This window comes from Arachis ipaensis, chromosome B07 (genome assembly GCF_000816755.2).
Source record: "Arachis ipaensis cultivar K30076 chromosome B07, Araip1.1, whole genome shotgun sequence".
NCBI lineage: Eukaryota > Viridiplantae > Streptophyta > Magnoliopsida > Fabales > Fabaceae > Arachis > Arachis ipaensis.
In genome coordinates this window covers 44,643,473-44,653,695 of record NC_029791.2, presented here as the reverse complement: position 1 = coordinate 44,653,695, position 10,223 = coordinate 44,643,473, and positions in this window count along the sequence as shown.

Here is a 10,223-nt window from a genome sequence, read left to right as displayed (position 1 = left end):
TTATATAAATAGTATATTAAAAACTTTGTGATTATTTTTTTATAAACTGTGAAAATAATAAATAAATTGAATTGAAAAAAAAAATTTGCTAAAGTAACCGAAATTATGGATGCAAGAAGTACTAGAAAAAGAAAAGGTGAATAACATCATGGATACCCTTATGATTTTAAAAACAGAAATCATGGCTGGCTACCTTGACTTCATGGATACATCATACATAAGATATGTGTGAATACTAAATAGACACATAATATTTAATTTGATTCTTTAAATTCTAACTGCTCATTAATTTTAAAAAAATAACTAAATTAATTCTTGAAGTTATAAATTATGAATCTCTGTTCATACATAATTTAACTACTATTAACTACCATTAATATTGTGTTGACACGGAGCATGTGCAATATTAATATGACATTTCTAATAGTAAAATAACATGATTTTGACTTTATTATGATTAAATAGGTATTTTAAATTGGTTAATAGACTTATTTTAGTCTCAACACCAATATAGAACTAATTAACTAAAATAAATCTAATAATTAACAAATTTAAGACACCTATTTGGTTATAGTAAAATCTTAACTACTACTACTACATCATCTAACATTTTAATTCTCTATGTCAACGCTTTATTAATGGCATTTGAATTATTAGGATAACATAATTTAACATATTTATGATAGAGTATTATTTTGGAATTTCGGTCATGGACTAATTACCATACATATGTTATATAACTAGTTTTATTAAGATTTAATTATTCTATAGGTCATTATAGTTTTACTGAATTTTTAATTAGGTTTTTTTATATTTTTTTTTCGATTGAGTGCTTATACTATATCAAATATTGCAATTAAGTCGTTGCCATAACAAAAACGCTAGAATTAACGGAATATTCTATTAAATAAAATGAATATGCCTAATATTTGATTGAATATTCCATATAGTTTAACAAAATATTCCGTTAATTCCAACGTTTTTGTCATGGTAAGAATTTGGTTACAAAATCTAATATGGTATAAGGACCCAATTGAAAAGAAAAAGGTATAAAGAATTAATTGAAAATTCGGCAAAACTATAGAAACCAGTGGAGTAATTAAACATTTTATTAATTTCACTTGTTAAAATTACTAAAAAAAACTCTCTTAAGAAAAAAAAATTAAGATTTTAATGCTAGTAAACATTATCACACACGTCACCATTGTTGAGAACCATAGAGATTGATGGAAATCAGTGGTTTAGAGAATGGGAGGTTGAATCTAGGCCTCTTTTAACTTTGCTTGAGTAATCTTAGAACTGGATGAAATTTTTGGGTTTTGTAGAGTTGCCTCATGTGAAAAGTAGGAGATACTTTTATTTTATCTCTTATCGAAGGAGGATCCAAAATAGAAGTATGTGCAAGGTATATAGCTGTGAAGTCTAGCTGCATAGAATAAGTAGGAGATTATTTTGTTTTGTCTCCTAAAGTGTAAAACCAGAAACAGAGAAGAAAAAAAGAAGTGACACAACCATATATCCTAGTTTAGCTACTTAGTGCAATGTAATCTACATCTAGTCTCCATCACAACAATGATGGAATTTCACTATCTTTGAGCAAGATTACATTCACCAATTTCCTAGGATTCAACCTAATCTTATCTGGGAAAAACCCAACTTCTACCCAAGCCAGATTCGACTAGGAACTCACTCTAGCTTTCAACAGCAAGTGCTCACCCAACTTACAAGAGAATCCCCTCAGAATCATGAAACCAAAAACAGAAATAATAAATACAAAGAATTTCTAAAATAAACATTGACTTTTCTCCAAGTCTAACTCTCTCTGCCTTTTTTCTCTCAATGGTTTTTTCTTACATTCCTCACCATAATTCCTTTTCCCATTGAAAAAAAGATAGAGTAGACTGAGAAAATAGAATATTCAATGAGAACCATGAGGAAAAAGAAGGTAATAGCTCTGTAAGCTATGGAAACTCAAACTTTGTGCTCTCACTCCTTGAATCAATCTCTGACCGTTTACCCCTTTAATAGAGGAGTAAAGCTTCTAAAGCTTGAACCTTAGCTTGCACATGTTTGACTTCTTCTTCCCCATTATCAGCAGCAGAAGCGGCGTTATAGAAAAGAGATAGAGTAGTAGAGGTAGTGATTTAACAGTACATGCATCCATGCCTTCTATTTTCTCTATCATCTTTTTTCATATTGCTTCTTGAATCTAAGTCCTTAATTTGTGCTTTGACTCCAAGTAACATTTTTGATCATTGATTTTTTGCAAAGCTCCACAACCCCCAATTCCTTGAGCTTTCCGATTCGGTGTATGCAAAGAGGATGTTTTCTTCCACAAGCTTTAATGTTGCACAAAGATGAAAAGATTTCTCTGATGACTCTTTGGATGTGATCTTTGCTTTTAGCCATAGCTTTTTTGACTTTCTTCTTCTTTGCTTGAAAATGGTAATCCATTTTTTCACTTCTGATTTAGTCCTAATCAGAGCTTCTCCTTTTTTCTTGCTTTGCTTCAGAATTTAACGTGGGTGATAAAAAAGAGAGAAGAGTGAGAAGAGAATGGGCTTGGATCACTAGTTGGGCCATTTGCTTGTTCTTAGGCCATATTCTTTCTTTCCTTCTTTCTTGAAGATCAACCACTCATTCTTTGGATTAAAAGTGCTGATATGAATTCTTATTGGATCTGAATCAATGTTGGGCTTTGTTGGCTTGTGATTGGGCCTGAAGCTAGTTGTTGGGTCAGTTTGCTTCACATTAATTTTTTGCACATTAAGCAAATTAATCACACATATAATTGAGTTTTTAACCAACAAATAATGTTTAGTCATCATCTATAATATGTTGTTAGTTCTTCAAACTCAACAATCTCCCTTTTGATGACAAACATTATAAAATGAATTGGAAAAGAAATAAGAAGAGTTTTAGGAACTTTCCTTTGATAATTATGCTTTGATGTAAAATTTTCCTTTTCTTTTATTCGCTTGGCTCCCCTTGAATTTTTACATTTTTTAACCTGTGATTAAGAAAATATATAGAACCAATGCTAAACACCCAAAAACTATTTCACACAGTTTTGTACATGAGAGAACCTGTGTGATCATGACGAGAGGATTTCTTGTCAGTAAAGAATTTTATAAAAATAATCACGTTGTAAGTATAGCTTCTAGACCGACAAGATTTCCCTTTGTACAAAAGTTTGGTTGTCACAAGTAACAAAACCCAATAAAATTTATAACCGAAGTATTGAAACCTCGGGTCGTCTTCTCAAGGAATTGCAGGAAAGTATAATTTATTATTGGTTATGGAAAAATGTGTATTTTTGGGTTTTTGAAATAAGGAACAAATAATTTAAATGGCAAGAAAAATAAATTAATAATTATAAAAATCTCTTGCAAGGTATAAGAACTGGAAATCTCATCCTAGTTATCCTTATCAGGTGTGATGAGAATTGTTATTGCTCCCACTTAGTTAACCCTTACTAAATAAAGGAAAGTCAAGTGGACTGAAGAACTGAAGATTGATGGTTTAGAAGTTATAGTAAACTCTCGTTGCAAGTATAGTTACTAAACCAAGCAATCAACCTTTCTTGCAAACGTTTTGGTTGTCACAAGTAACAAACCCCTAAATAAATTGATAACCGAAGTATTCAAAACTCGGGTCGTCTTCTCAAGGAATTGCAGGGAAGTATGTTCTTATTATTGGTTATGAGTCTTGTAAATTGGGGGTTTTGAAAGTAAGGAAGCAGTATGTTGAATGATAAGAAGAATAAAATAAATAAATAACTATAAAATAGACTCTTGGCAAGGTATGAAATATGGAAGTCCTATCCTGGTTATCCTTATCAATTGTAATGAGAATTGGATTTTTCTCCCACTTTGTTAACCTCTAACTATGAAGGTAAGTTAAGTGAATGAATTAATTTTTATTCCTCAGGTCCTAGTCTTTCCTTGGGAAAAGTTAGAGTTATTGGAACTCGAATTAATTCTTAAACAATTCCAATTTTCAATCAACAATGAGTTTGATAACTCAAGTGTCTCCAATGACTCAACCAAAGCCAAAAGGGAAAAATATAAATTATTTATATAAATAAAAGAAAGCAATCATAATTCTGAAATACCTCAAATTATATTAAATAAAGAAATCAATTCTAACATGAAGTTCATAAGCCAATTAGGCAACATAACTAATACAAGCATTAAAGCATCTGAAAGTAAAAGAGAAATATAAAATAAAAGGAATATTGAACCTGTGACTGAAGATGAGTTGAACTAAACTAATAGAAATCCTAAAATCCTAATTCTAAGAGAGAGGAGAGAACCTCTCTCTCTAAAAACTACATCTACTCCTAAAATTGTGAATTATGAAAAGCATGATTATGAATGGATGCATTCCCCCACTTTATAGCCTCTAATCTGTGTGTTCTGGGCTGAAAAATGGGTCAAAAACAGCCCAGAAATCACCCCCTACAATTTCTGTTACGTTCAGGTTGCGGCAAAGCGACGCGGAGGTGTTGTCTACGCGTTAGCGTGGATTGAAGTTCGCAAATGCGATGTGGGCGCGTCATTCACGCGTTCGGGTTGCCTAACTTCAGAGCAGCAATGAAAAATTATATATTTTTGTGAAGCCCCGGATGTTAGCTTTCCAATGCAACTAGAACCGCGGCGTTTGGACCTTTGTAGCTCAAGTTATGGTCGTTTGAGTGCCAGAAGGTCAGGCTGGACAGCTTTAGCAGTTCCTTCAGTTTCCTGTATTCCTTCCACTTTTGCTTGCTTTCTTTCCATCCTCTGAGCCATTCTTGCCCTGTAATCTCTAAAATCACTTAACACACATATCAAGGCATCTAATGGTAATAAGAGAGGATTAATATTAGCAATATAAAGGCCAAAGAAGCATATTTTCAATCATAGCACAAAATCAGGAAGGAAAACATAAAGCATGCGATTAGTATGAATAAATGGGTAAAGAGTTGATAAAAACCACTCAATTAAGCATAAGATAAACTATAAAATAGTGGTTTATAAACCTCCCCACACTTAAACATTAGCATGTCCTCATGCTAAGCTCAAGAGAAGCTATAAAAGAAGTGAAGAGGAATGGTAGAATGTATGAAATGCAACCTATCTTATATGAATGCAACTACATGCAAAATGTTTCTACCTACTTGGTTAAAAGTAAATGAGCTCTTCAAGACAAACATAAATCAGATTTCACTAATTCAAATTATACAATAAAAGACAAGTAAACTTGTAAGAAGATAGCTCATGAAAGCAGGGAACATAGAATCAAGCATTGAACCCTCACTGGTAGTGTATATCACTCTATTCTCTCAAGTGTATAGGGTACACTCTACTCTTCTCTAATCATGCTTTCTAAACTTTGTTCTTCATCTAACCAATCAACAAATATTTAGCATACTAATGCAAACATCATGAGCTCTTTTCAGGGTTGTAATGGGGCTGAGGTAAAGGTAAGGATATATGTATGGCCAAGTGAGCTTTATAAAGTGAATCCTTGATTAGTCTAAGATCTCACCTAACATACTTTATATAATTTTAAAATACTTTACCTAGCTACCCAAATTTTTTTTTTCACTTTTGTATTTCATGCTCAAGTATCAAACTTATTTTTGAATTTTGTCCCATGTGCATTGATTCTTTTTATTTTGCATTTGGGGTAATGTTATTTCTCTTTTCTTTTCTTCTCCTTTTTTTTGTATCCCCTTATTTAATTACTTAATATATTTTTTTTCAATGCACATGGTAATTTAATTATTTTGATTTCATATGAGCATGCTTTCCAAATTTTTAAATAACTCATTCAATTCAATTCCCTACTTTTTCATATCATCCCATGTTCCCATAAAATTTCCCACACTTAAATTGTACACAATATCTATCTTAAGCTAACCAAGGATTCAACTTGGGATTTTTATTTTATTTTTCTGCTTAAGGCTAGTAATGTGGTTATGAAATAGAAGGGGGTTAAAAAGTTCAAAGTGGCTAACAAGGGTGACGTAAAAGGTAGGCTTATTTGGGATAAGTGAGCTAATAACAAATAATGGCCTCAATCATATGCAAGCATGTAAATACACTAAATAATGGACATATAGAAAGGAACAAAGCAAAGATTGCAATTATAGAGAAGAAAACACACAAGAATAAAATATTTATGGTTAAATAATGTAACCATATAAATAAGCTCAAATCTCACAGGTTGTGTGTTCTTTGGTATCCTCGGTGCATGCTAAGATGTACAGGTGGATGGGGGTTGTGGTTCCTTAGCTGGGGCTCTTTTTATTCCTTTCCTTGCCGGTGGCTTGGGAGTAGCTTTCTCTTTACCTTTCTTGGTGGCCATCCTGAAAAGGGAAGAAGAAAGTAACTTAAATTCAAAGGGATAGAGCAAGAAGAGAATAGGAGAGGTGGTAATTAATGCACATTGAAAGATAAATGATGTTGACACATGGTCATGACTGCATGTGAAAAATCATAAACGGAAATATAGCAGTGCATATGAAGACAATTAAATGCAAGGTGTTTATTGGCATGCAGGTAAAGGCATGAGTAGCATAGAGCAAGCATTTAATGTCCAATTTAGATTACCAAGTCATTCATACTAACAATCTGTTTGTAATGACAATTATATTGAATTAATAAAATATAAAAAGAGTTTTGTGAAAAGCAAGCATTTAGAGTAGTAGATAGAAAGAAATAAAAAAAAATGGTGCACAATGCCATACGGGCGTTATAGCAAGCATGGTAAATAAGCTATTGAAAGTATTAAATTAATCATGCAAGCAACCCTTTAAAAAGTAATATATAATTGTCAAACAATTTCATAATAACTCACAAGAAAATAATTACCCAATTAAATTTTTTGAACACCAATATAAAAATACAAATTTAGAAAAGAAAATAAAAATATGCACAAAATGAAAAAAAATGCAATATATTAAATAAAATAGAATGTAAGTGAAAAAGGATGAGAAGTTAAAAAGATGAAGTAAAAAGAAAGTAAGAAAGGAGAGAGAAAGAAGAGAAGATAGAAGAAATTAGGAGTAGAGAAGAAAAGATAAGATAGTTGGCACTAATCTGGATAAGTTGTGAGACGCAGGCGACGCGGTCGCGTGGTGCGCGATAAGGTTGGGTGACGCGGATGCGTGGGGTAGGCAATCGCGTGACTCGATTTGTGCTAGTGGCGCGAGTGCAGCCTCGCGGTCGCACAACTCTCTGCTCAAAACTTAGTATTGCCAAAATCCAGGGTGACGCGGTCGCGTGATCGACGCGATCGCGTGAGTGGCCATCATAGGGATATGACGCGGACGCGTGAGCCATGCGACCGCGTGGTAAGGCGTGTGCGATCAGCACCAGTCCAGCACCACTCTCGCACAACTTTCGGCCGTGCACACTTTTACGTCGATTACCAGGTCACGCGGCTGCGTGGGTGACGTGATCGTGTGGGAGGCAAATTTTCCCACCTGATGCGGACACGTCAGCGACGCGGTCGCGTGGGGCGATTTATGCCAGAGGCACACCTCCAGCCACACTCTCGCGTGACTCTCTGTTCAATTGTCTTTTCTTCCTGAGGCACATACGACGCAGACGCGTCAGCGACGCTGCCACGTCGCGTGCATTTTTTTTTTTATGCAAAATGCAGAATGCAGTAAGATATGGATGTTATGAGTAATTCCAAGTTCAATGAAATAAAATAAAATAAAACTCAAAAACAAACAAAACGAAATAAAATTAAAATTGAGAAAGGAACGATTATACCATGGTGGGTTGTCTCCCACCTAGCACTTTTAGTTAAAGTCCTTAAGTTGGATATTTGATGAGCTTCCTGTTATGGTGGCTTGTGCTTGAACTCATCCAGGAATCTCCACCAATGTTTGTAATTCCAACAGCCTCCGGGGTCCCAAACTAGGCACGTAAAGCCTTTGAGCAGCTTCAAACAGATTCTTAGGCTCCCGGGGTGTTGGATGTCAGAACAGATTCCAGGATCCCAAACATTGCTTTTGCACCCGTCTTCTTGTTGATCATCATGATTCCATCCGGGTGGCAAGCAATCTGAATTCTCACTAAAGCGGCCAACCAACTTCCTAGACCCATTCAATTGAGCTCTACACCAACCTCTTTGTTTAAACTTAAAGCTTCCAACCATAATGAACCTTGCAGTACAATTCTTACCACTGACCATCTTCCTCTTACTCTTATGTTCCAAAGAGCTCTAAGTTGACCATCCATCTCCAGTAGCCCATATTCAAGTGGAATTAGAAAGCTAAGGGGTTTGAATTTTACCCACTTGAATGTTGTGAAGGATGATGGCCACTTAGGGGGAGGGGTCTCTAACAAGTTTGGCACGGAGATTTCAAGCTCCATTCCCTTAAGCTCTTCCTTGACAATTTCCACCTCCTTGCAAGCTTCTTCAGTTTTAACATCGTTCTCTTGGTAGCTTTCCTTCAATTCAATCTCTTCTTTATTGCTCACCAAGGGCATGGGAGGTTGTTCTTCTTCTTCTTGAATCTCCATCTCTTGATCGACCTCTTCCAAGTCCTTAACCATGATATGCCTTGGAGGTTGTACACTCTCCTCAACATCAACATCAAACACCGTGGAAGGAGGCTCTGTGACTGGACTTTCCAATGGAGGTACAACATCTCTTAAGTCTGCAACCACTTCTTCCTTTTTAATAATTGCTGCTTTGTCCAGTTGTTTAAGTATAAAATCGTACACATCCTCGATGATTTTCTTTCCATGACAACTCCTTTCAACTACTCTTTCATCTTTAAGGGTCTTTCCTACCTTTACCCGTAGGGCCTCCTCTAGCTCTTTATGAAGTATGGATTTACAAAGATGATTCCTTCTTTCCTGTTCCATATCAATAGCATGATTGGGATCATCTTGCTCTTGGATTGATGGATGTGGGTGCTCTTCCATGGAGGGTGGTGATGGGATGAAAAGATCATTATGTGGTTGAAAAGGAAGTGCACTAGAGCTTGAAGGTTGAATATTGGAGGTAGAAGGTTGGTTCATGCGGGATATAAGATTTTGGAGTGTAGAGGTGAGACCAATGATGTTAGAGATGAGTGTATTGTTATCCAATGGAGGTTGGGGTGGATCTATGTATGGCTCATTCGGTTCATAGGGTGGTTGGTATGGTGGATGTGGGTTAGGGTCATATGGAGATAAATGGTGTAAAGGGGCTTGTGAGTTTGGTGGTCCAAAGTCATGTTGAGGAAAGGGTTCATAGGCATATGGTGGTGGTTGTTGATAGTCCATTGGAGGTGGTTGTTGCCAAGAGGGTTGATCAAATCCTTTTGGCTCCTCCCATCTTTGATTGTTCCAACCTTGATGCCTGTTCTCATTGTAATTTCTTCTTCCTGCAACATAATTGTAACCAGACTCATAGCGATGGGGGTGAGAACTCATGATAACAAATAAAAATTTAAAAACAAAAAATAAAAACAAATTGAAATTAAAAGGTTATTGAAATTTAAATTTTTAAATTTGAAAATTAGATTTTAAAATTTGAAAATTAAATTTTGAAATCTGAAATTTGAAATTTTGAATAAGATAAGATAAGATTTTGAAAAAAGATATGATTTTTTTTTGAAAAAGATTTAAATTTTGAAATTTGATATTTTAATTTTAAATTTTTAAATTTGAGTTTTAAATTTTTGAATTTTTGAATTTAATGAGGAAAGAGAAAAACAATAAAATGACACCACACTTAAAATTTTTAGATCAAAATGAAAAAAACGACTAAGAACAACTTGAAGGTCAAGATGAACACGAAGAACAAATTTTTTTTTAAAAAAAATTTTAATAACTAAATAAAAACCAATAACCTCTTAATTTATGAAAAAGCAAAAATAAAAACAAAAATAAAAACAAATAAACAAGCAAAAAGTAAATATTTACAATAACTAATAATAAGGCACACGTTTGCAATTCCCCGGCAACGGCGCCATTTTGAAGAACTGAAGATTGATGGTTTAGAAGTTATAGTAAACTCTCGTTGCAAGTATAGTTACTAAACCAAGCAATCAACCTTTCTTGCAAACGTTTTGGTTGTCACAAGTAACAAACCCCTAAATAAATTGATAACCGAAGTATTCAAACCTCGGGTCATCTTCTCAAAGAATTGCAGGGAAGTATGTTCTTATTATTGGTTATGAGTCTTGTAAATTGGGGGTTTTGAAAGTAAGGAAGCAGTATGTTGAATGATAA